Below are 27,644 nucleotides of genomic sequence, written 5' to 3' on the forward strand. Positions count from 1 at the left end.
CTGCTAATTCTACATCCCTTATAGCTATGATCATGTGTACCAGATACTCTTGTATACTGTTTTGAGGAATCACCCTTTCCTAATACCCTGGTGAATGATCCATTCAAAAGGGGATTTTGTACCCAGAATTGTAAAAACTATGATTTTGACTGAAGTTGGAAAAGAATAATTAAAACAATATATTAACAGACAGTTCTGAAACTTGAGCCAAAGACTGAAACTATAAAACATGTTTTGCACAATAAAGCTGTATTCACATTGTTAGGATCAGCCAAGTTTAGGTCCATTGTTTCTCCCACTCTGAAGGACACAGAAGAGCTTACAATTGTCAGATTGTTCTGCAATTTCCTACTTCTTATTTTATTTCTGTATACTTGTTTATTTTTTTGTATGTCATTTTATTTTGCCTCTCCTTATTTGCCGTTGTAACCAGTACACCTTTTTATTACAGTGTAAAACTTTAATAAGTTTGATCCTTGTATGCTTTGAAAGAAACCATAGCTTTTATTATGTTGTTTAATAGTTTTGCTGCTGGAGATCAGATTGTCCTCAGTCATCTGTCAGGTCCTAAACATCTGACCATATTTGGGGTGTGATTAATGCTCAATTTGCAACCTGAGTATAAGGTGACTGTAAGACTGAGTGGAGCTAAATTAACCCCTTGCAGTCACATCCATATCACATTCTGGGATGGTGTGTATTTGACAGTATGCAATAGCTACCAACACAGTGGGGAAATTATACATTTGGGCAGAGCTGTATAACATATATGATTAATTAAGGGGGAGGTCCTTGAAGCCCCAAATAAATGAGTTTACCCCTTGGGGTGATCCATCTTGCCTCCAGCCGTTGAGTGCCGGCTTGGAGGCACCACTGAAGGCCCCAAAATTCTGCCACAACCGAACGCCAACCATGGGAGTCCAGCCCCAACAGTGAATCCCTCTCATTATCCCCACCTGAGGATATTTCCAACTTCAAGGACCTCCCACCGGCACCAACGCACAGACTTGACCTCTTAAGTCTGCACGTCCCTCCACATACTTAAAGCAATCTCAATGACCTCCTGCAATGCCAGACTCCACATGTCAAATACAACCGCATTCAAATGAACACCATCATCCCCCCCAAAAAAAACAACACCTTTGCAAGTTCTGCGCGCCTCACCGCCACCACCCCATTGCGAGCCATAAAGGGCCCAATCGCCCGATTCACCTTCACCCATGCTCTATTCAAACCCTCCACCGAGAGAACACCCCGCCATACCCGCGGAACTATGTCCGACCAGACCGTCAACAAGCCTCGGGAATAACACTTACAACCCCAACAGGTCAAACTTCACATACCTCACTAGCCCCAGAAACGACCGTACCCCTAAATCATTGCCACCCACATAAAACACCAACACATTGGGTGCCCGGTCTAGTTTTACAAACGGTTAACCTCAGGCAACACCCCTCCCCAAACCATTCCCCTGTGCCCTAGCCATCTTACCACCGCCACCGACCGCTCAAAACCAAGCTGCTGTCCATCCAGCTAAACCGCTGCCCGGATGGCTCCCCAGAAGACATACGAGTGACCCAAAATCCACACCAAAGCTGGGTCCAACCCTGAAATGAGAGAAACAAAAACACCAAGGAGCAACACAGCTAAAATGCTTATCTTTTCTCTAATAAAACAAATCTAAAAATTCACACTCGATCAGGATGGATATACTGTAGGACTGGAAACGAATGGATTTCCAACTCCCCATTCGTTTTATCACTTCATGCCCCAACCCCCATCGGGCCGCCTCCGTCACAGCCCCAATCCTAAAAGAAAGGGGTGAATATCCTGTGGGACTGCCGCCCCCGCAACAACTGCTGGACCTGTTCCTGCACCCACCCAGTGCCGCGAACTGCCAACGCTGCCCTCAGCTCACTGATAGTCTGCTCAAGCTGCTCCATCTTGGGGCAAGGTAAGGCTGCTATTTTTGCTTAAAATGGCCCCCTTCTCCCTGCCTACACATTTAACCCCTAACTGCACACCCCTAAAATCAAACTACCCAAACTCTCCCGGGGTCTCCCTGAACCCCCCCGTCATGTCAGCCTCCCCTAAGGGCTCCACCCCCTGGTCCGGCTATTTCTTTCATTGCAGCTCCACCCCAGGGCACATTTAGCATTACACAGTGTCTTTTCAAATAGTTGGATTGTCTGTGTAATGCAGGATAGGACAGGTCCTCTAAAGTTAGACCTGCTCTTAATAACTTCTGTCCGCTCTGGCCATGAGGATCCTGAACAAGAGTTTCACTCTATGAACTGAGAATTCCCTAATAGCGTGTATGAAAATGGGTCTATAAAGTAAACAACCCATTTTTAATTTTATCCTTGACTGATCCAGCCATCCCTAATACCAGTAATGAAGATGTTTGCACTTTGTCTTATTTGCCTTATTGTCTGAGGGCGGGTGCATTTCCCTTATTAATGCTAATGCTGATTAAGATGGAGTTGGTTCCAGGGCTTTAGTGGATGTGCTTTCTGTGCAGCTGTGCCCTCTAATCTGTGCTGCTCACCTTCCTTACATCCTTCATCCTGTGATAGGGTCCTATTTATCATTCTCCACTCTCAGGACCAGCAACTGCCCTCATCTCCCCTTGACCTCCTCTCGTGGGCTGGAGTGATGACTATTTCTCAGTAGCTTGGCCCTAGATAAATGGTTCTCAGAGGGGTAAATGAGGGAAGAATATGTATTAACCTTATAATCTCCAGATAAGCTTGTGATTCTGATGGAGTCTATCCTTGGAAGTCATTGCGATGAACTATAGACCTCATTGATATTACCAGGATTAACACATTCTGTGTCTGTCATTATATCACCTCACATCCATTTCAAGTCTAGTATATTAATTATGATTCTACTAAAGAAATACATGCACAATATATATTATTGTCATGGCTTTCCTTCTCTTATGAGATGGTATATAAATAATGCTTTTATGTCATCTTCTAACATTATTGCATTGTTTTTTGCCTTATCAGAAATATTTGTCATAAATTATTAATCATTCCAATTGTTAGAAAAGGTGTTGAACTACCTATAGAGATTGGCAAATCATCATGAAACTCCTAGTCAATTTCATTGGGCATACATATTTTTTGTAAATTGTCATTTTTTTGTACTGCCAAAATGTCATTTTTTAAGTGATGTCATCTTAGAACTGAACACGAAGATGGTTTGAAAGATTTTGAAGGGTGCGGTAAAGGTGACTTAGGGTACTTTCACACTTGTGTTGTTTGATTCCGGCAGGCCTGATCAGGCAAACTGTATGCAAAAGCATGTAATTTTTTCAGACTGATCAGGCATTTTTAAGAACTGATCAGGATCCTGAAAAATGCGGCAATTTGAATGCCGGTTTCACGGCTGAGGATGGGGGAAACCCTCAGCCGTGCGATGCCAGATGATGTTATGGCTGCTTGGCCAGGACAACAGGATAGGGAGCAGGTCACCTCCTACAGCATCCCTAACCTGACCCTAACTCCTATCTGCATGGGCCGACCTTAAAGGTAGGAGGACCCATGCGCAGGAACCTAGGAGCCCTGACTTACCCTCCGTCCGGTCCCTAGCTAGGAGTCAGGGTAAGACAACCTACTCCTCCTAGGCACAGAGGAGCAGGAGTCTCAATGGCCAAGCTGCTGGAAAAGGGGGAACATAAACAGCTCTATGGATATGGCAAGTGAACAAGGAGTTCCACCTACCTGCCACAGCCTTGCTGACTGGATGCCTGTGCTGGCAAGGAGAAGTTCAGAACACATCCGCACACAGGGACCCAGATCCATAGCTGCACAAAATCACAAGGAAACATCAAGTAGACATCACACATAACTGGACATAAACTTAAATGTGACATAATGGTTATGACCACAGGGGTGGCTCTCACTGGCAGGTAGAAAATACAGGAGGCTGCTCCAGCAAAGCATGGCTGAAGCAACCTCCAGACCTGGCAAAACAGTGAGGCTTTATAGGCCAAGAAGCCACACCCCACAGTCAGACACACCCACACTGGGAAGGGAGTTAACCCTTCCAGCACCAGAGAAGGGAAACACATTAAAGGGAAAGTGTCCAACTCACTAACACACACTGTGGCTGTTGCCCGAAGGCCGGGACACTGCCACCACATGTACAACAACGACCAAACGTTGCCACGGACAACCACAGTGAAGGGAAGGGTCAGTGCACACCACACATAAAACCAAGTGTACACACACACACACACCTAACAGAAAGGTTGCTAGGTGCAACCGCATGCATGCAGCAAGCTGCCCAGCACCGCTCAGGCTGCTCTGCAGAAACCAACTCATACGACAGGTTGCCCGCGGCAACCACAAGTGAGGCCACACACCAGCAGCCCTCACCTGTGATTGAACACTAAACCAAACCGCAGGCAACCGCATGCGGTTGAGGAGTCACGGTCATGGCCGTGACAGCCGGATCTGGCACTAATACATTCCAATGGAAAAAAAATGCTGGATCCGGCATTCAGGCAAGTGTTCGGTTTTTTTGGCCGAAGATAAAATCGCAGCATGTGGCAGTATTATCTCCATCCTGAAAAGTCAAAAAGACTGAACTGAAGACATCCTAATGCTTCCTGAACAGATTGCCCTCCATTCAGAATGCGTTAGGATAAAACTGATCAGTTATTTTCCGGTATTGAGCCCTTAGGACGGAGCTCTATGCCGGAAAAGAAAAACGCTAGTGTGAAAGTAGCCTTACTTTTTCCCTATGGCTACTTTCACACTGGCATTTCGGTTTCCATTTGTGAGATCCGTTCAGGGATCTCACGAGGCGGTCCAAAACGGATCAGTTTTGCCCTTAATGCATTCTGAAAGGATCCGCTCAGAATGCAGGAGGCGGACACCAAAACGCTGTTTTTAGTTATCTGAACGGATGTGTTTGTGCAGATCCATGACGGATCCCCACCAAACTTGAGTGTGAAAGTAGCCTATGTGTGATTTTGGTAGGTTATTAGATATCTGATACTAGTTATAAGGTATTATATCCATGAAACATTTCTGATTTGCATTTGGAACTTGTGTTTAGTTTATCACTTAGTTAGATTTGGTCCTCAAAATGTATTTCTGCTATGCGAGTTGACTTGGTATCGGATACTGTTTCCTAGTCAGGGATGTGTGGAAGCCCGATGTTCCTTTAAATCTGGCTAGGACATCCATGGAACACATCTTCTGCACTTCTCTTAGGCTACTTTCACACTTGCGTTCGGGGCTCCGCTTGTGAGTTCCGTTTGAAGGCTCTCACAAGCGCCCCCGAACTGATCCGTCCAGCCCTAATACATTCTGAATGGATACGGATCCGCTCAGAATGCATCAGTCTGGCTCCGTCTGTCCTCCGCTCCGCTCAGCAGGCGGACACCTGAACGCTGCTTGCAGCGTTCTGGTGTCCGCCTGGCCGTGCGGAGGCAAACGGATCCGTCCAGACCTACAATGTAAGTCAATGGGGACGGATCCGTTTGAAGTTGACACAGTATGGCTCAATTTTCAAACGGATCCGTCTCCCATTGACTTTCAATGTAAAGTCAAAACGGATCCGTTTGCACTATCATGAACAAAAAAAAAATATTTTTTTTTTTTTTTTTGTTCATGGTAATGCAAACGGATCCGTTCTGAACGGAGCCACCGTCTGCATTAATATGAGCGGATCCGTTCAGAACGGATCCGATCGAACGCTAGTGTGAAAGTAGCCTAAGGTTGAATACTTATTTGGGTTCTTTATAGGTTTGACCGGCTTACAATACAAAGGTTGGAAATTCATGATTCATTGTTATGTTAAAAATAAATACCTCCTCATCTTCCTACTCACAAAAGTATAATCTCATAATCTTAAAAAAAAAAATGCTATAGCCATTACAGTAATTAATCCAATTACACTGGATGTTCTTTGAATGTAATGTAATATATATAAGTCATTCTATGGAAGACAATCTCTAAGGAATTCATGTGTCATTTTTGTATTACAAGTTTTTACTACCTCTCTATTATTGACAAGGTTTGCTATCATCTGTAAGGCTGAAGGCACATTTTTTTATGGAAAGGGGCAATTGCTGGTCCATATCTGTCTTTTTTGTAGATTAACCCAACATCGTTACCTCATCATCATATCTTTTAATTGACTCTAATCCTATTACACTCCTCAATTTTTGGTCCAATTATCAGCAGCAAGAGTTCATAGAAAACGCTCGTTCCCGATAATTGGCCCGTGTAATTGTGCTGCAGATCAACCGACAAATGAGCAAGCAATTCATTTGTAGACTGATTGCATCTTTTATACAGCACGAAAGAAGCAGCGCATTGCTGTGTAATCTGCTTGCAGATCAGACACCATGTTTAATGTGACAGGTTCTGTTAGAAAAACGTTTTAGGAACATCAATGTGAACCCAAAAAATTATTGAATTGGTTTTCTAAAAATACAGTATGTACTGATTTTGGTTTTTATTCTGATCTGAAAATAAATTATTATATTTTCTCTTAGCAGGTACGGGGCCCCTGCGCAATGGATGCCTTGTAGCTGAACTACATAGGACCCTTTGTTTTCTTAAGGTAAACCATACCTTGTATATAAAGTACATTGAGATCTATAATGCATTGATTGACAGTATGTACAACCTCCTTCTGACAGGCCATGATGTGGAACTGTGGGCACATTGGGGAAGATTTACTAAAACTGTGTAAACGTAAGGAGTTCTCCAGAAATACTGATTTTGCCCACAGCCTACCATCATAAACAGAAGATTCATACTTACCTGCTCCCTGTCGCTCCGGTCCTCAGCGATGAGTCCTCTGTTGCGGTCCTTGGCTTGTTCCTTCCTGGGCTACCTGGGCATGGTTAGGTTCCGCTGCAGCTAATGGGCACTTGCTCAAAAAATCTGTATTCCTGGAGAACCCCTTTAAGGGGGCTGACAATAGGGACAATTTTCAGGAAGGAGTGTTTTTAGGAAGGATCGTTCCTGATAATTGCCCTGCGTAAAGGTATCAGTGTCACCAGAAGACCAAGCCAACACTTATTCATCAGGTGAAAAGATTATTAATGCAGACACCAAAATCATCATTTCTGGGCAGCAGCTCATCCTGTGTAAATAGGGATCTGCTGCCCAGAAACAATGAATCTGTATGAGGCTGAGCGATTGCAGAAGAGATTGCTGCAGTTCATTCCAGATAATTGCCTGCTAGTTTAGACCATCTAAAGGGGTTTTACACAAGACAGTCTGAAGGTGCACTATATTTTTTTTAAGTGGCTCATTATGGCTCATAAATTTTGTGCATCTTTACACACTTTTGTCTAATGTAACACCAAATTTGCACCAAAATTTGGTGACAATATGTTGGTGGAGTTTTGGTGCACATTAGGCATCATGCATGTCTAAACATATAAATACTTTGTACATTCAAAGCATTTTTATTTTTTTTTTTTTACAAAAAAAAGCCAACATTTTGGTGCATTTAGCTTAAGAAAGCTCTCCTAGTGTTTTTAGCCACAATATTCTCTAATGTCCAGTTTGTTTGTAACTGTCCAGGCCAAATTGTTGTCCAGTCCCAGACTACCCCTTTAATTGTTCACCTACATGTAGGAGATCTCTGCCTCTCTCTAAAACAACATATGTTAAAAGGTGGACATTCACTTCAAGGCTGGGCTGACATGACCCGTTGTGGTACAGTGGAGAGCTGTACTACCAGTTTATCTAAAGAATACGTGAAACAGTGATTAATAAGGCAAGTTTTAGCTGCGTATATTGTCATGCTGTCGTGTGTCCAGGTGGCTTTGCAAAGTTTATTTAGTTGCTTATGTCTTTTATATAAAGATACCCCTAGCTTTCCTTTATAATATAAAACAGTTGGTTTTAGACTTTATTCATATCACAAGGGAGTGCATGAAACATGCATTGTTCATATCATTATTTTCCAATTGACCTTAACATTATAAAATGAAAGAAATGAAACTCTGCCCTATTTTCAATAATACAATGCATTATTTTCAGTCACAAACACAGCTTCTGTCTGACTGCCAGACGTCTTTGTGATGATCCAATCTTGTGGTCGGTGAATAGCTTTTTATTTGGATGATAGATCATTAGAGATTATCACTCCGTTATGTTGTCATCATTAATCAGAACATCAAAGAGAAAGGAGCTGCTTTGAGTTTAGGAAACTTTACAATTAGCAGCAGAGGTAAATGTTATGAAAAAGTTATATTTACACCTAAAAAATATCAGTTCTGAAAATTGTAATTTTACCTATTTGATAGTGATTAGTATTGTAGGATCACATACATTTTCGGCATATAATTGGTGTGCATTCATTACTTACCTTCCATTGATCATAAAAGTGTTATCTGAGTGAGAAACCCATTTTCGAGTACCCTTATTAAGGAATTCTGAGTTTATAGAAGGAGGTTCTTCTTCTGAACCTTCCTCGATTAGCCAGAGTAAGGATGGCTGTAAAGAGCATTCCTCACTCTGGAAGAATCAGAGTGTCCATGCGTACATAAGAGGAATTGAAAAACCTAAAGGGTTGTCCCACAAAAAAATATTCTCCATTTTTCAAACAAGCACCTGGATCTCAATACTTTTGTAAATTAATGTAATAACAAATTTAGAGTAGTCACCTAGTTATTCAATAAAATATATTTGTATAGTGCCACCTGCTGTTTATTCTTTTCCTTCATTCTCTGTCCACCTCGCAGAGATGGTCACACATGCTCAGTTCCATCCTTCAACCGCCACAAGCTGTTAGAAGCTGTAACGGTTACAGGGAGAAAGCTGCAGCAGAAAGGACATGCCCCTGAGAAAGGACATGTTCCCTGACCTACCAGCTTGAAATAAATCTAGAAGACCAATTGGAGCAATGAATGGTGAGATCTTTGGATCCTTGTGAGGAACAGGGCTGGTTCTAGTTTCGTTAGAAAGAGATTGTGATGTACTATATGATACCCAATTTTCATTTTTTTTACATTACTCAAGGGACAACCCTTTTTATACCAGATTGCCAGATGATTAAGGGTCTGAGAAAAAAGACAACCTGTGATTAAGTAATAGGTGGATGAACCTTCTCACAAATGTGGATTGTCTTGGATCTGTTCTGTCAGAATATAATAGACTGCCATAGTTTTCTGCTTGGTTATAAAAGGAAACCTGAAAGACAAAATGTAAGTCATTGTGTTGTTATCTCCCATTCCTTTAAAATCTCCAAGGAGCTCTCTTATTATCTGTGTGGTCTTCACATATTAAAGGATTGGATTGTAAGCTCAGTAGGTCAGAGGTGACCAAGATTGTAAACATCTCTGTGCCCTATAGACATAAAATATTATCTTTATTATATAAATTTTGACTTTAGCTGTTTGGCTAATGTATTGCTCAGTGAAAAATGTGCAGAGGCTTTGCGTAGGTCACGGCCACCAAAATAAATAATTTTTTCCATGTACGGTGAAGGGTGACAGGTCTGTATGTCTGGCCCCATAATTTATTTTTTTTCCTGCATGGCCCATCATTAAAAGGAATAGGACAAAATAACATTACCATAAATAAAATATTAATTTTAATACTTTGTCAAGAATCCTTTGCAGGTAATGACTGCCTGAAGTCTGGAACCCATGACATCACCAAACGCTGGGTTTTCTGCTTTGTGATGCTTTGCCTGTTTGTGGGGCATGCTCGATCGAGTGGAGATCTGGTGATTGACTCAGACTCACTGCAGAATATTTCACTTCTTTGCATTAAAAAACTTCTGGGGTGCTTTCACATTATAATTTGGGTCATTGTCCATCTGTACTGTGAAGTGCCGTCCAATCAATCTTGCTGCATTCCTCTGATTCTGAGCAGAAAGAATATTCCTGTATACTTCACAATTCCTCCAACTGCTTCTCTCTTCAGTCACATCATCAATAAATACTAGTGACCCAGTGTCAATGGAAGCCATGCAGTTTTACAGAGGATATGGTGTGCTTTGGGTTATGAGCTGTTCAAAGCCTTCTCCATATTTTCTTCTTCCCATCACTCTGGTACAGGTTGGTCTTAGTTTCTGTCCAAAGAATGCTGTTCTAGAACTTGGCTGTCTTCATTTTATGTTTTTTGGCAAAGTTTAATCTGGCCTTCTATTTTTAAGGCTGATTAATTGTTTGCACCTTGTGTTGACCCCTCTGTATTTTCTCTCATTGTCTTCTCTTTATGGTAACATACGTAGTTGGTAAGGCTGAAAAAAGACATCTGTCCATCCAGTTTAACCTAGTATCCTGCAAGTTGATCCAGAGCAAGGCAAAGAAAAACTGAGGTAGAAGGCAATTCTCCTCATTCCTTCTTGACTCTAATCAGGCAGTCAGAATAACACCCTAGATCAACAACTTCTCCAGAAATCTAGTAACAATAACCTGTAATATTTTTACACTCCAGAAGTACATCCAGGCCCCTCTTGAACTCTTTTAGTGAATTCACCATCTCCACCTCCTCAGGCAGAGAGTTACATAGTCTCACTGCTCTTACCATAAAGAATCCACTTTTATGTTTGTGTAGAACTTAGATACTGATACACCTACTTCCTGGAGAGAATTCTTCACTTTTTTTTTTACCACTCCTAACATTTCAACTATCACTCTGATGGATTTCTTTTTTTTTCAGCCTAATGATGGTCTGTTTTCACTTCCATTGAGAGTTTGACCGCATGTTGTGGTTTCACAGCCACATCTGGAATCAACTCCAGACCTTTTAACTGCTTAATTGATGATGGACTAGCAATGAAATAGCCCATGCAGCACATTAAATAGCTTTTGAGATGATAGTCCAAATACCTTTGGTCCCTCGAAAAAGAGGCAGCTACATATCAAATAGCTGTAATTCCTTAACCCCTTAAGGACGTAGAGCGTACCGGTACGCCCTATTTCCCGAGTCCTTAAGGACTCAGGGCGTACCGGTACGTCCTAACTTTAAATAGATATTCTGGCGCCGCGGGGGTTAATCGCAACGGGATGCCTGTCCTGTCACAACGCCAGGGGGGGTCATGTGACCCCCCGTATCGGCGATCGCCGCAAACCGCAGGTCAATTCAGACCTGCGGTTTGCAGCAATTTCTGCAGTTTCTGATCCCCGTGGTCCCTTGGATCAGAAACTTTAAAATGCCCAAAATGCCGATTTTGCACCCCCCCGCATGATTTAATGCCGGCGGGTGGTGCAGGGGGGGTGTCGCAGGCGGTGCAGGCGTTGTGGGAGGCGGGCGGTGCGGCAGGCGGGATCGCGATTCCCCGCCCGCCTCCCCTTGAAAATTCGTTGGCGTCTAGTGGTTATACCAGGGTGTCAGCACATTGCTGACACCCTGGTATATAAACGGCTGACATCTGTGCAGATGTCAGCCGTTTAACCCTTTCCATACCACGGTCCGTACGGACCGCTGTATGGAAAAGGTTAACTGTCATCGGTCAGGAAGCTCCCTCCCTCTCCCATCGGGGGCTGCTGTGCCTTTGCAACCCCCCGATAGAGAGGGAGAGCGCCCCCCGTCAGCCCCCTGCCAGCCCCGTCCTCACCCTTCCCCGTCTGCGAAGTTGTGGCAGACGGGGAAGGTTCCCATGGCAACAGGATGCCTTCTCAGGCGTCCTGCTGTCCATGGTGCTGAACAGATCTATGCTAAAAGCATAGATCTGTTCAGTGTAAGTTCAGTGTATATAGGGTACTGTACTGTATTATACAGACATCAGACCCACTGGATCTTCAAGAACCAAGTGGGTCTGGGTAAAAAAAAAAAAAAAAAAAGTGAAAAAAGTTAAGAAAAAAAAAACACATTTATCACTGAATAAAAAAATAAATAAAAATACACTACACATATTAGGTATCGCCGCGTCCGTAACGACCTGATCTATAAAACGGTCATGTTACTTTCCCCGCACGGTAAATGCCATAAAAATAAAAAAATAAAAACTATGAGAAAATTTAAATTTTGCCCACCTTACTTCCCAAAAAAGGTAAATTAAAAGTGCTCAAGAAAGTCGCATGTACGCCAAACTAGTACCAATCAAACCGTCATCTCATCCCACAAAAATCATACCCTACCCAAGATAATCGCCGAAAAACTGAAAAAACTATGGCTCTTAGACTATGGAAACACTAAAACATGATTTTTTTTTGTTTAAAAAATGAAATCATTGTGTAAAACTTACATAAATAAAAATAAAGTATACATATTAGGTATCACCGCGTCCGTATCGACCGGCTCTATAAAAATATCACATGACCTAACCCCTCAGGTGACCACCGTAAAAAATAAAAACGGTGTAAAAAAAGCAATTTTATGTCATCTTACGTCACAAAAAGTGTAATAGCAAGCAATCAAAAAGTCATATGCACCCCAAAATAGTGCCAATCAAACCGCCATCTCATCCCGCAAAAAATGAGACCCTAATTAAGATAATCGCCCAAAAACTGAAAAAACTATGGCTCTTAGACTATGGAGACACTAAAAAATGTTTGGGGTTTTAAAAATGAAGTTATTGAATAAAACTTACATAAATAAAAAAAATTGTATACATATTAGGTATCACCGCGTCTGTGACAACCTGCTCTATAAAATTACCACATGATCTAACCTGTCAGATGAATGTTGTAAATAAAAAAAATAAAAAAGTGCCAAAAAAGCTATTTCTTGTTACCTTGCCGCACTAAAATTGTAATATAGAGCAACCGAAAATCATATTTACCCTAAACTAGTACCAACAAAACTGCCACCCTATCCCGTAGTTTCTATTTTTTGGAGTTTCTACTCTAGGGGTGCATCAGGGGGGCTTCAAATGGGACATGGTGTAAAAAAAAAAACAGTCCAGCAAAATCTGCCTTCCAAAAACCGTATGGCATTCCTTTCCTCCTGCACTCTGCCGTGTGTCCGTACAGCGGTTTACGACCACATATGGGGTGTTTCTGTAAACTACAGAATTAGGGCCATAAATAATGAGTTTTGTTTGGCTGTTAACCCTTGCTTTGTAACTGGAAAAAAAATAATTAAATGGAAAATCTGCCAAAAAAGTGACATTTTGAAATTGTATCTCTATTTTCCATTAAATCTTGTGCAACACCTAAAGGGTTAACAAAGTTTGTAAAATCAGTTTTGAATACCTTGAGGGGTGTAGTTTCTTAGATGGGGTCACTTTTATGGATTTTCTACTCTAGGGGTGCATCAGGGGGGCTTCAAATGGAACATGGTGTCAAAAAAACAGTCCAGCAAAATCTTGCTTCCAAAAACCATACGGCGCACCTTTCACTCTACACCCCGCTGTGTGGCCGTACAGTAGTTTACGGACACATATGGGGTGTTTCTGTAAACGGCAGAGTCAGGGCAATAAAAATAAAGATGGAAAAAAGGGGTTAAAATGGAAAATTAGGCAAAAAAATGAAATTCTCAAATTTCATCCCCATTTGCCAATAACTCTTGTGCAACACCTAAAGGGTTAACAAAGTTTGTAAAATCAGTTTTGAATACCTTGAGGGTTGTAGTTTATAGAATGGGGTCATTTCTGGGCGGTTTCTATTATGTAAGCCTCGCAAAGTGACTTCAGAGCTGTAGTGGTCCCTAAAAATTGGGTTTTTGTAAATTTCTGAAAAATTTCAAGATTTGCTTCTAAACTTCTAAGCCTTGTAACATCCCCAAAAATAAAATATCATTCCCAAAATAATTCAACCATGAAGTAGACATATGGGGAATGTGAAGTCATCACAATTTTGGGGGGTATTACTATGTATTACAGAAGTAGAGAAACTGAAACTTTGAAATTTGCAAATTTTTCAAAATTTTTGGTAAATAAAATAAAAAATTTTGACTTCATTTTACCAGTGTCATGAAGTACAATATGTGACGAAAAAACAATCTCAGAATGGCCTGGATAAGTCAAAGTGTTTTAAAGTTATGAGCACTCAAAGTGACACTGGTCAGATTTGCAAAAAATGGCCAAGTCTTTAAGGTGAAATAGGGCTGAGTCCTTAAGGGGTTAAAGGGAGTCTTTCACCTATACTGACCATTATAGAACACTAACACCATTATCAGCATTATAGTCCCCATATTGGAATGCTACTTACTGTTTAGTTGTCCGTCGCTTATTTTCTTCAAAAAACACTTTTATTTAATATGCACATTAGGTCTGAAGGTGCCCAGGGGCGCCGTTAAATCGGCCGGTGCCCAGGCCCCTCGTCGCTATTCATATAAAACCCCTCCTCTTTCACCCCTCTTGCCCGCCATAGGTTCTTCAGAAATCCAGTGCCAGCTCAGTTCACAAGATTCGCCACGCCATGTGCTATACACATTGTATAGCAGATGTGCCTGGTATCACAGCTCAGCCACATTCACTTGAATGGGACTGAGCTGCACCTAGGCCATGTGACCGATAAATGTGATATCACTGGCCTTTAATAGGCCCAAATGGCGGACTAGCCATAGACCCTACAGGGAATTACCCCTGTGGTCCAATGCCAATAGGGCCACCTGAGCCCTCCTCACTGCTGCTGGCTGGGTACATACTACTAGGGTAACTATTGGGGTCATTATTAGGAAGTCCAGGCAACATGCTGAAGGTAGGGCTTGGTGTTGTGGCCCACATCTCATCTCCGAAGCCTCCTGCTCCATATCCATATTGGAGACAATTGGAGAAGGAAGAGAACAGAACATGGCCACCACAGAGGGACTGCTTCTGGGGAGGTATTCTGTGCTGCACCGTATTACTGACCCTGCCAATTTGTTTTGGCCACATCTACTTGTGTTGCCCCATCTTCTATCAGTTTGAACCTATCTACAACATTGGTGCCACTTTTAGTTCCCCCCCCCCCCCCCCCGGGTCAAATTAGGTTCCCAGTCCGTCCCTGAAGAGGCCTGTGAGTGCAGTGGCCTCTTCAAACAGCTGACCTGCAGGGGTGCAGAGAGAAGGACAGAGCTCTGTAGACTATTTCCCTTATTAATTGATGTATGATTAATCAAATGATTAGATAAAAAAAGGTCAGATTGCTGCCAGCATCCCTAAAACTGAGAAATAATTTGTTATATTTAAGTACGCCAGCAGGGTGGAGAGTCTGTCTTGTGAGCTACAGTGAAAAAAATACATGACAGGCTTATGACAGGGTGTCCTGCTGTGGGATCATATGTAATCTGCTGGAGTGTTCTATTTTCTTGCAGCGCCTCCACAGGGGAAATGACGCATTGCACTGTGCCCATTGAAGCAGATGAGCTGACTATGTTATGTACAGATGTGATCGTCACTGCCTTATTAAAGGGGTTAGCCAATAGTACAAAAATCCCCCACAATGCCTAGGCCCCTCCTATACATAATACTTACCAGGTTCCCGGCAACTGTATCCCTCCGGATTCCTCCGAAGCAGCCAATAGCAGGCTGCGACGTTGACCAGCCTCCCTAGAATCACGGGTGACGCTAGGGAGGTTGGTCACTGTCACAGCCTGCTATTAGCTGCTCCTGCAACCCGCCCCCTGCCAGATGTTTTCATCCCTGCAACGGGGAGATGCAGCGGTGGCCGTGCTGCAGTTCTCTGCAGACACAGCAGATTCAGAATTTTGCGCTTTACGGGGGAGATTTATCATCTCCCTGCTCCAGAAAAGTGGCTTTAAAAAGTCGCAAAGGGCAGTTTTATGCCCCCTTCGCCATTTTTCAGAAAGGAGGTGTGGCAAGGACATTAAGGGGGCGTGGCCAGTGACAAATCAACGGCAGCTTTGAGCTGTCACAGATTTCTGTTTAGGTGCACGGACTGCCGGAGGATGTGGCTCATCATAAATTAGCCACATCCTCCGGCAGTCTGTGCGCCTAAACAGAAATACACCCTGTAAAAAAAATAGTTTGGTTCATACTTACCCGTTCATCAGGCTGACAATACCACCGTCTTCACTGCACTCAAAAAGGCTGCAGACTCTTCCACTTGGGTCCTGACTGGATGTGTACGCCTGTCTTCATGTTCAGCTGCATATTAGTAAATGCAGCTGAACAGGAAGAAAAGGCCACATATCCAGTGAGATGCCGACATCGGCGGCATGACTAACGGGTATTAACCAAACTATTTTTCTTCCACAGGGCAGAAGAAAGGATGTTTTTTTTTTTTTTTAAAGCATGGAGAACCTCTTTAGACATGTATAGGACATGTTCTATGTTTTTGCAGAACAGACATATGGATACGGACAGTACACGGATCATCCATGTGTTTTCCACATCTATATGTCCTTTCCACAAGAAGATAGAATATGTCTGCAAAATGCGGAACAGGAACCCATTGAAGCCAAAGGTTCTGCACACAAACCGCATCCGTATTTTGCAGATCTACAATTTCCGGGCCGCCAAACAGATAAAGTCGTGTGCATGAGGCCTTATGCCAAATAGAAATATAGTGGATATTGTCCCAGAGATGGTGAAAATTTAGAGGTGACAGCTATGTCATGGGAAGATATTATCGACTTACATATATTTATATTTCTCCAGGAGGACTGAGAATCCGATAATACTCTGAAATACCATGCTGGGATTAAGACGTCTTATCAATAATCAGATGCAGATGAGTTCATACTGAAATTACCTATTTATTTGCTGAGCTCCTCTTCAGTATGCATATTTGGATAACCTTGTGGCTAACCCTATTATTTGCTTGGTGAATAGTGAGTTCTATAAGCAGCAGTCAAAATCTCACGCATAGTACCATACTATAGGGTGTAATATTTGTTTGATTGAGTTGAGGTAAATCGAATCTATAATTTGCATTAGATTCTCTCAATTATTCAACAAAACCATGCAAAACATTGCATATTAAACATTACGAGGGCAATCTATCCAAAAGTGGTACAATAAGCAAGGTATGGAGAGGATATGGTGGGCCTATGCATTTCTCTAATAGACAATGTGAGCCTTTGCTAGGTGGGAAAGATGTTGGTGTCATGTTACTCTTCTTTCTTATGTAATTAGGCGTTTAGTGGCTAGAAAAGCATACGAAAGAAAAGCGCACCATAGGGTAGTATGTTCTAGATTTTCAACCTAGTTGATAGAACAAAAGTGGAGGCTCACCTAAGATGGTTGTGCTAGAGATAGGCACAACACTATTGTGAATTTGTAGAAAATAAGTATTCAGTCGCCGGGTGGGCAGCCGTAGTGTTCCAAATCTTCAGGAGTAGAAGCCCAGTCTCTCCAAAGGCATAGTTAGTAGAAATGTATTGCAGATGAATGGAAGCCATATCGTGATCCTGCTACAAGTGTTTGGCCGGTGTTGTTTGCGCCTTATCGTGATCCTGCTACATTTCTTCTTTCTAAGGCTACTTTCACACTCGCGTTTTGGGCGGATCCGTCATGGATCTGCAAAAACTGATCCGTTACAATAATACAACCGCATGCATCCGTCATGAACTGATCTTTTTGTATTATGTCTTCTATAGCCAAGACGGATCCGTCATGAACTCCATTGAAAGTCAATGGGGGACGGATCCGTTTTCTATTGTGCCAGATTGTGTCAGAGAAAGCGCAGTCCGTTTGGCTCAGTTTCGTCAAGCGGACAGCAAAGCCCTGTAGACAGCGTTTTTGTGTCCGCCTCCAGAGCGGAATGGAGACCGAACAGAGGAAAACTGATGCATTCTGAGCGGATCCTTTTCTATTCAGAATGCATTAGGGCAAAACTGATCCATTTTGGGCCGCTTGTAAGAGCCCATGACGGATCTCACAAACGGAAAGCCAAAATGCAAGTGTGAAAGTAGCCTAAAGTGACTGACCCACTTGTCCCAGATTGGAGGACCTCATTTTCTTTCTTCCATAACTATGATTGCATGATTATAGTGAGGGCACATTAGTGATGTGTCCTAGGGACTGCAAAACCCACCTTCCCTGCTGGCCATTAGAAGATCCTATCTAGCCTAAAACTAGTAGCCGCTCATGTGTATGGCTCTCTATTTTGAAGCCTTAGGGAGTCAGTAGCCTGGTACCTCTATAACTCCCATATCCTGCCACCTCTCCTATATGCGGATGTAAAAGGGAGGCAGTTGATTCCAAATCATGCTCTTCCCTATGCAAAAAGGGCCTGAGAAACTTTTGTCTGCACTGAACATTTGGTTGGTGGTAGTAAAACCTTTTTTTTGGGGTGGAAATATCAAGTAAAGGAGTCTGCAATCACTAATAAGTGTGACCTCCAGATTGCTAATTAGTATGTTGATAGTCACCCCCATTCTGTGTTCCACTGCAATGCACCGATGGTATACAGGTCCTTCTCAAAAAATTAGCATATTGTGATAAAGTTCATTATTTTCTGTAATGTACTGATAAACATTAGACTTTCATATATTTTAGATTCATTACACACCAACTGAAGTAGTTCAAGCCTTTTATTGTTTTAATATTGATGATTTTGGCATACAGCTCATGAAAACCCAAATTTCCTATCTCAAAAAATTTGCATATTTCATCCGACCAATAAAAGAAAAGTGTTTTTAATACAAAAAAAGTAAACCTTCAAATAATTATGTTCAGTTATGCACTCAATACTTGGTCGTGAATCCTTTTGCAGAAATGACTGCTTCAATGCGGCGTGGCATGGAGGCAATCAGCCTGTGGCACTGCTGAGGGGTTATGGAGGCCCAGGATGCTTCGATAGCGGCCTTAAGCTCATCCAGAGTGTTGGGTCTTGCGTCTCTCAACTTTCTCTTCCCAATATCCCACAGATTCTCTATGGGGTTCAGGTCAGGAGAGTTGGCAGGCCAATTGAGCACAGTAATACCATGGTCCGTAAACCATTTACCAGTGGTTTTGGCACTGTGAGCAGGTGCCAGGTCGTGCTGAAAAATGAAATCTTCATCTCCATATAGCTTTTCAGCAGATGGAAGCATGAAGTGCTCCAAAATCTCCTGATAGCGAGCTGCATTGACCCTGCCCTTGATAAAACACAGTGGACCAACACCAGCAGTTGACATGGCACCCCAGACCATCACTGACTGTGGGTACTTGACACTGGACTTCAGGCATTTTGGCATTTCCCTCTCCCCAGTCTTCCTCCAGACTCTGGCACCTTGATTTCCGAATTACATGCAACAGTCCAGTGCTGCTTCTCTGTAGCCCAGGTCAGGCGCTTCTGCCGCTGTTTCTGGTTCAAAAGTGGCTTGACCTGGGGAATGCGGCACCTGTAGCCCATTTCCTGCACACGCCTGTACACGGTGGCTCTGGATGTTTCTACTCCAGACTCAGTCCACTGCTTCCGCAGGTCCCCCAAGGTCTGGAATCGGTCCTTCTCCACAATCTTCCTCAGGGTCCGGTCACCTCTTCTCGTTGTGCAGCGTTTTCTGCCGCACTTTTTCCTTCCCACAGACTTCCCACTGAGGTGCCTTGATAAAGCACTCTGGGAACAGCCTATTCATTCAGAAATTTATTTCTGTGTCTTACCCTCTTGCTTGAGGGTGTCAATGATGGCCTTCTGGACAGCAGTCAGGTCGGCAGTCTTACCCATGATTGCGGGTTTGAGTAATGAACCAGGCTGGGAGTTTTTAAAAGCCTCAGGAATCTTTTGCAGGTGTTAATTAGTTGATTCAGATGATTAGGTTAATAGCTCGTTTAGAGAACCTTTTCATGATATGCTAATTTTTTGAGATAGGAATTTTGGGTTTTCATGAGCTGTATGCCAAAATCATCAATATTAAAACAATAAAAGGCTTGAACTACTTCAGTTGGTGTGTAATGAATCTAAAATATATGAAAGTCTAATGTTTATCAGTACATTACAGAAAATAATGAACTTTATCACAATATGCTAATTTTTTGAGAAGGACCTGTATATTGAGAGGACTCCTGAGCGCATGCTCAAGAGGTTCCCCTCTATTATTAGTGCAAGCTCAGAAGTCCTGGCAATGTATTTCAGTGAGCTGCACTTACCAGAGCTTACAGGACGTAAAAAGGGTTTTCTGAGACTGTAATATTGATGGCCTATCCTCAGGATCATTCACCAATACCAGATCAATGATGGTCTGATTCATGGCAACCCTGCCGATCACCTGTTTGAAGAGACTGCCATGGCCTCTTCCTAAGCCAGTGACATCATATTCATTGGTCATATGGACTAGGCGCAAGTCAGTTCCATTTAAGGGTGGGTTCACATCATGTTTTATGCCTCCGTTTGACATATACGTTACAAAAAATAGGATGCAAAAATGCAGCACACCCCATTAATATGTACTTTTTTTCAAAAGTATCCCATTTTGAAATTACATTTGATTTTGTGCACTATAGCCTTATGCTCATGTCCAGGGGTGTAACTACCATAGCGGCAGACCAATTGGGATCATCCCCTCTTCTACTGGAGGTGAAAACATGGTCAGGACTCTACAGGACTCTTGGTCAACAAATGAAACAGTGGAAGGGTCATTGAAAAGGGTTTCGGCAGAAATACGGATGATGCGGAACAGCTGGCCCCTAATAGAACAGTACTATCCTTGTCCGTAATGTGGACAATAATAGGACACGTTCTATTTTTTTGTGGAACGGATATATACAGACATACGGAAACGGAATGCACACGGAGTAACTTCCGTTTTTTTTTATTGAATAGGTCCGTATACGGTCCTCAAAAAAACCCTGAATGGGCACGGAAAGAAAATACGTTTGTGAGCATGAGCCCTAAGTCTGTATAAGTTCAGTATGAATGCCATAAAAGAGCAAAGAGATTTCATTTTTCCTGGCTGATACTAATATTGATGCATCTGTAGTCTAGTTAATAGACCCAGAACAGTACACCTACCCTACAATTACAGCGGTTTAATGGATCCCTAAATATAGAATAGTTTTTTCAGTCTCCATTGACTTCTGTGGAGGAAGCATACAACATCTAATTGAATTATAAAGCATCACTACACTACAGAATAGACACAGCCACGGATGGAGGGGCACTGCTTCTGGAAAATAGCAGACATTTTTCCTAATCCTGGAATACCTCTTTACAACCGAAAAAAAGAGAAATCTTTTTAATGAGAAGTTGTTCTCACAATGTCCCACAAACCACCATAACCTCCTAATTTATAATCTATTTACCACTGCCGCCTAGATGGTAGTTCCCAACCACAGACCATTGCACGATTCGGAAAAAAAAAACCTCCATTGTATTTTGTATCAATGCAAATTGAGAAATGTGTTGAGACCAGCTGATATCTCTTTTTGATGGATACATTGAATATAATGGTGTGAAACAGCTTTCATCTGAATGTGATGAATAGATGGGCATTTTTGCTGCAGCACGTTAAACATAATTTACACAATAAACAGCTCTATTAATCCAAATTTAGGTTAAAATTTTTCGAGTGTGTGAAAATCTAAATTTTTAACAGTTTGCTATTCATATGGTATTGGTAAGCTTTTGCTTTTGAGATGTTAAAGGGAATCTGTTACCTGGATTTTGTGTATAGAGCTGAGGACATGGGTTGCTAGATGGCCGCTAGCACATCCGCAATACCCAGTCCCTATAGCTCTGTGTGCTTTTATTGGGTAAAAAACCCCGATTTGATACATATAATAAGGCTGTTAACAGCCTGCATTTGTGGGAGGGGCGTCTGGCTATTTATCCCCCTACCTGCCGCTCAGCCAGGCGCCCGAGCCTCACGCATTACTGCGGTATCGCGCTCCCTCTTCCGACCGGTGTCTCTACTTCCGGTATACTGTGATCACGTGCCGCCGACGTCCGCATCGCCACATGCCAGCCTGCCAGGTAGTCGGGGCTCAGCTGGCCCCGCTCCAGCTGTGTCTCACGCCCGGCCGGGTCTCTAGCCCCTGGAGTGCCGGGTTGAGATGCCGCTCTCCCCCAGTATGTTCCGCCCACGGAATCACAGGCGGCTGGGTTGGGGGAGCGGCATCCTAGCTTCATGTCCTACCGGTCACATGCCGGCTCAGGATGTGTGTCAAGGAATGATTTAAATGCTCATTTAGTTATACTGCCACCGATTCCTAAATCAATCTGGAAACCAATTATGCTCCTAGGGCTTCCAGCACAGGAGGTGTGGGCAATTCTGGTTTTATGATGCAGGTAATACTCCTGTTTTGTAGGGGGGGGGGGCGCAGCTTCATTGTGCTCCCCAACCCCTCCAGCAGATTACCTGCGGGCTAGAAACACCGGCCCTCAATGCAGGTGCCCGTTTATACCCAGAGCAGAATTAAAGTTTTACAGCATCATAATACCAAAATTTGCAGTTTAGGTGCAGGGGATGATTTCACTTTACTGTTTTAAGACAGCGGGTTTTCGTTTTTTGTCTCAATTTGCTTCTGTCTCCTGGTCTTTCCGTTTTTCTGGGTCCCTGGATCACCCAGGTTGTCAATGTTCCTGGATCGCCCAGGTTGTCAGTGTCCCTGGATCGCCCAGGTTGTCAGTGTCCCTGGATCGCCCAGGTTGTCAGTGTCCCTGGATCGCCCAGGTTGTCAGTGTCCCTGGATCGCCCAGGTTGTCAGTGTCCCTGGATCGCCCAGGTTGTCAGTGTCCCTGGATCGCCCAGGTTGTCAGGGTCCCTGGATCGCCCAGGTTGTCAGGGTCCCTGGATCGCCCAGGTTGTCAGGGTCCCTGGATCGCCCAGGTTGTCAGGGTCCCTGGATCGCCCAGGTTGTCAGTGTCCCTGGATCGCCCAGGTTGTCAGAGTCCCTGGATCGCCCAGGTTGTCAGTGTCCCTGGATCGCCCAGGTTGTCAGTGTCCCTGGATCGCCCAGGTTGTCAGTGTCCCTGGATCGCCCAGGTTCTCGGCATCAGGTGCCAGCTCATGTCATCCGGTCCATGGGGCGGTGGCGGCCCTCCTGCTTCACTAGGTATATACCCAATCCTCGAGTAGAGATATCTTGCGCCTTTCGATCACTGGCTTTGTAGTTTGCAAAAAGTGTTGTACCTAACTGATGTTTTTGCCCCCTTTTTTCACTGGTGTACCCGCGCCGTGGCTCCCGGCACAATTCAGCCACTATGTTCAGGGCAGGTGTCTCTGCGTGCGCCGACGTTGTCCTAGCCCTGACCATAAATGCAAATTAACCTCAGATGAGTCCTGTACGTGAGATGAGTCAGGGACAGGACTCATCTCAGGTTCATTTGCATATGTATCAAATAATTTTTTTTTACTCAATAAAAGCACACCGAGCTATGGGGACTGTATACTGCGGATGTGCTAGCGGCCATCTAGCAACCCATGTCCTCAGCTCTATGCACAAAATCCAGGTGATAGGTTCCCTTTAAATAACCATTCTATATAAATCTGTTCACATCTCTGGCAAATTTTGTCTTGACTTTCCAGTGAAAATGAAAACGCCTTGGCAGAACGTGATAGACCCCATCCGTTAGTCATCAGTGGTATTGTGGGTGTCATAGCCTAAAATAAAAATAAAAATAATTTGCTAAGCCAAAGCACGCCTAATATATCAAATTTCCATGTTGCCACACCTTACAGCGAATGGCTATCTTCATCCATCCCAAAATTTTTGAATGGAGTGGCAGCGTTCAAGCTCCAGTCACACAAGGGACACCCAGCAATCAGACGCTTATCAACTATCCTGCATGTAGGTGATAATGCTTGTTATGGGACAACCCCCTTAAAAGGGGTTGTTCTGTTCTGGAGGTCTTTTGACAGACGCCACTTTGTGGCCGGACCTCTAGAGGGAAGCATACTTACCTGCTCTCCACCACTGGGTACTGACTACTTCATTCCCCTGCCATGTCTGCAGCGCTTGGGTCCCCCACTGTCTAGGTCTAGATTGACACAGCTGTCTGGCTGCAGCAGGCTACCTTGCGTCAAGTGACGATTGATACACGGAGGGGGATATAGGCAGTAAGATCCTCAGCTGTGTTCCAGCTATTCTATAAAGCTATATAAAAAAAATGAAAAATAAAATAAAAAATGAATTGCCACCAAATGTTGGACCTAAATATGATATGGTGGGTGAGAGCAAACATTCACATGGCAATCCGGCAAACTGGGGCGTAAAAGGGGTGGGACACAAAAGTGAAAATTTGAAACTGTCTCATGGGTTTGGGACATTCCTGACAGTTTTAAGGTGGGACTTAAATTTCTCAATTTTTCTATAAAAAGGCAGTTTGGATAAATTTTCGACCAGTTGCAATCAATCACATCAATGCTTTTATTTTCTAATTTGCAAGAAAAATTAGAACAGGTTTTTGATTGGCTATTACAAGCAACCAGGAAATTTTCTGTCTACTCTAGTTTTAATACATGAAGCCCATATTATTTAGATCTTGTGGAGAAATTTATCAAGCTCATCCAGCATCAATGGGGATAAAGAGAAGAAATCTCTGATGACAACATTTCAGCTTGAAACAATGCTTTCAGCGTGTTCTGCTATTCTTTCCTGTGCAGTGGCGATAATATGATATAAAGCTTTCACACTCTGTAAAGGATGGAGACTCTTATGCCCTGTGATGGAAACGTAACCTGATTGTAGGGCTGTTAAGATTTTGAGATATGATTGTTAATAATACAAAGTTCTGTATGGAGAAAAAAGAAGCCTGAAACTTTTGGTGTCTAACTTTTCAAGGTTCTGGAAACCTTTCAAATGATTATATATATATATATATATATATATATATATATATAATTTTATGTATTTTTTTTCTACAAAATGTATAGTCATAAAATAAAAATTTACACAGAGCCAACAATGGATCTTGTCATAGTTATGGCTACATCATTTAACAACATTTCATTGTATTGTACATTGTATTACATTGTATTGTACAGTGACAATAAAGGCATCTTATCTTATCATACCATGTGCCTACTCTCCCAGAATGTCTGGACGATTTCAAGGGGCAGACCTCCAGAAAGAGTGAGGGCTGTATTACACCAGACGATCAGGCAGACGATTGTCAGGAGAGTGCTGCTACTACATGCAGTAATCTCCTCTACAGTATGGGGAGGAGCGATCGCTAATGCCATTGCTCGTCCACATACTGAATCGTTTGCCGGCAGCAGGTTGTGATTAGACAACAAAATGATTTTAAAATCTGCTGAAAGATTGCGATTGCCCAATGAACAAGAGTTTTTGCTCAATCATCTGGTAATCGGCAGCAGTATTACACTGCCAGATCATCGCTAACAAGCGTTCCTACAAACGCTTGTCAGCAAGGATTTACCTGACAATCGGCTGGCGTAATACAGCCCTAATGGGGTAGTCTCTCAGATTGCCAGTTAAGACATTGGTGGTACAGTGATGGAGGCAGGTGCTAGCATTGCTCCCGGCTGCTTGTACAGTCCTGCCTGTGTGCATAGTATACACAGACACACGAATGCGTATGCAAGTGTTACTGTGCAGGCATCATGGACAAGCGCAGGTCCTAGTTGCCATCACTGAGCTACAGATGACTTCATGACAGTGGCCCGGGGGAGAGAAGGGACACTGCAGCAATTAGCGATGTGACTGCCACCGATATTGAGCGTCCTGTGATTTTCACATTTTGCATTAGGTTGGAAGGCCTTTGGAGGGCTCAGCCTGTAAAAGAACCCCCTCCCTGTAGGCATCTGGAGTAGGGGCTCCTCCAGTTCCTGTGAGAAACATGCATTGTATCCAGAAACTTTATACCACTATTAGCAGCTCAAACACAAAGAAATATAAAGGGAAAGCTTTTTTAGTTGATTATTTGCATCTTGCCTGCCCCCCCCCCCCCCCCCTCCATCCCCTTGTAAAGGCCAGGGGACAGCATCCTCTATACTCTAGCTGTTACCCTTGATGAGTTCAACAAGAACTGGGCCCAAAGGGTACTGTATGATTTCGCTCATGGTATTCTTTTATTTTTTATTTTATTTTTTATGAGAACTAGAATCTGATTGGTTACTATGTCAGGTGTGTTTCCAGTTGTTGCCTTGGGGAGGCAGTATATTGTGGTGCATGTATTGGAAAGAATTACGATCATCATAAGAATATGTTGAATATGTTGAAAATGCATTTATGATACTTTCCTGGAATATCCTTTGGAATTTATTATCCGCACATGTGGGATTGGAGGACAATTGTACAAGGAAGATTTTGTTCATAAAAGCATATTTAAAATACCACTGGGGACATACAATTCATGGAGATTTTATGCTGATTTTGAAATTTCCCAGTTAAAATATATGCAAATTCCAGAATTCCCTTATGACTAGAGATACAAGCAAGGGTACAACAGTGCTAACCCTTGGCCTTAGGTACTGAGAATTATTTATGTCATGTAACTATATATATATATATATATATATATATATATAAATATTTTAGGTCTGTAGCGCTTTTCAATGTGCCATCTATCAGACCAACTGAGTACATTCATTGGAATTATTAGTAGACTATTGTTACAGTGCTGCTAAGGCTTGCCTAGTTAGAAACGTACCTGGGGCTGCTTTATTGCTTAACACACACTTTCTTTCTGTATTATATCTGTATAGACTTTTCCACAGGGTTCTGCTGGTAGCTGGAAGCTAATGGACAGAAAGGTGTCCATAGATTAATACTCCAGCATCAAGCTACATACAGAGGCTCATAGTATTTATCACAGATAATATGTTAGCAATACAATGTTCATTATCCACTATCTTATAATGATGACTTGACTTGCTCTGCTCTAGTCTACACAGCAAAGCTAAAAAGTGAGCTGAAGAATTTTTTTTATGTTAGTCTGTTGTGTACTCAAATGGCTAAAGTGAAACTTATTATGTATTATATATAATATATATATATATATATATATATATATATACATACAAACTGTAGTTAGAAATCAGCAGCACTTCAAAAATCTGGTTAAATGAAAGCTTATATATTTACCCATATAGTCACATTTTCTATATTTTAATTTGCAATGTTTGTTGCACAAACAAAAGGCCAGGGAAGGCAGCACAGACAAAACATGAGCTCCATGTACCGTCAGCACAGTGGGAGAAAACCCCCACCGCGCCACTGTCTAATAATACTCCAGAGGGGCGTGACTAAGCAACTCCTGGTATTCACTAGGGCCCCAGATGGTAGGGTTAGACTTTGCAGCAGGAAGTTGCCAGGGTCCACTCCAGAGAGTGAACTAGACAGTGACAGCAAAAACGAACGGACAACAGGTACCAGAAGGTACCGACGGCACATAGGCAAACATAACATAGACAGGCAAATACAAACAGGGCAACTAATAACACAAGCAGGAGTTCATAGCAAGGAAACAAGAGTGACAATGAGCAGAGGAGGACTTGCTCCACCAGTAGTAAACTGCATGGCCTTGCCCATGGCACTCTGCTGCAAAGAAAGGTGCAGCAATGGCTTGCTGAACAGAATATCCCCTAAAGCAGAGACAGAACCCTCCATACGGAGGAACGAATAAGGGCAAGACAAATAAGGGCAGAGGCATAAAGACATAATAATAAACACAGGGGAACTCAAACATAACTGGCAACCCCAATAACAGAAACACAGGAGAAAGGACGACAATGAACAAGAAGGCGAACTCACAGAACACAGACAGACACGGATGCCATGGGTCAGCAGCATGGGAGACAAAATACAAACTAAGAGAAGGACAGGACAAACACATACTAGAAGAGCTGACCCAGATCTAAGGGAAACTCAGCCAAATATACAGAGTTCGTGAGTGCAGCAGAGAGGCCACATCCATGGAGCAGACAGAGAGGATT

At 42.8% G+C, this 27,644-nt stretch overlaps 1 protein-coding gene across 2 annotated transcripts in view; it reads left to right on the forward strand.

Moving 5' to 3' along the window:
* The window catches only part of SGCD (sarcoglycan delta), a 756,997-nt gene that overhangs the window by 141,243 nt on the left and 588,110 nt on the right, over positions 1–27,644 (forward strand). Inside the window, exon 2 of one of the 2 annotated variants that reach the window (XM_044281196.1) lies at positions 6,521–6,588. The gene's annotated coding sequence lies outside the window, so the exon portion shown is untranslated. The remainder of the gene's footprint in view (positions 1–6,520; positions 6,589–27,644) is intronic. The other variant, XM_044281197.1, reaches the window with a different exon arrangement.

This window comes from Bufo gargarizans, chromosome 2 (assembly GCF_014858855.1).
Source record: "Bufo gargarizans isolate SCDJY-AF-19 chromosome 2, ASM1485885v1, whole genome shotgun sequence".
Taxonomy (NCBI): Eukaryota; Metazoa; Chordata; class Amphibia; order Anura; family Bufonidae; genus Bufo; species Bufo gargarizans.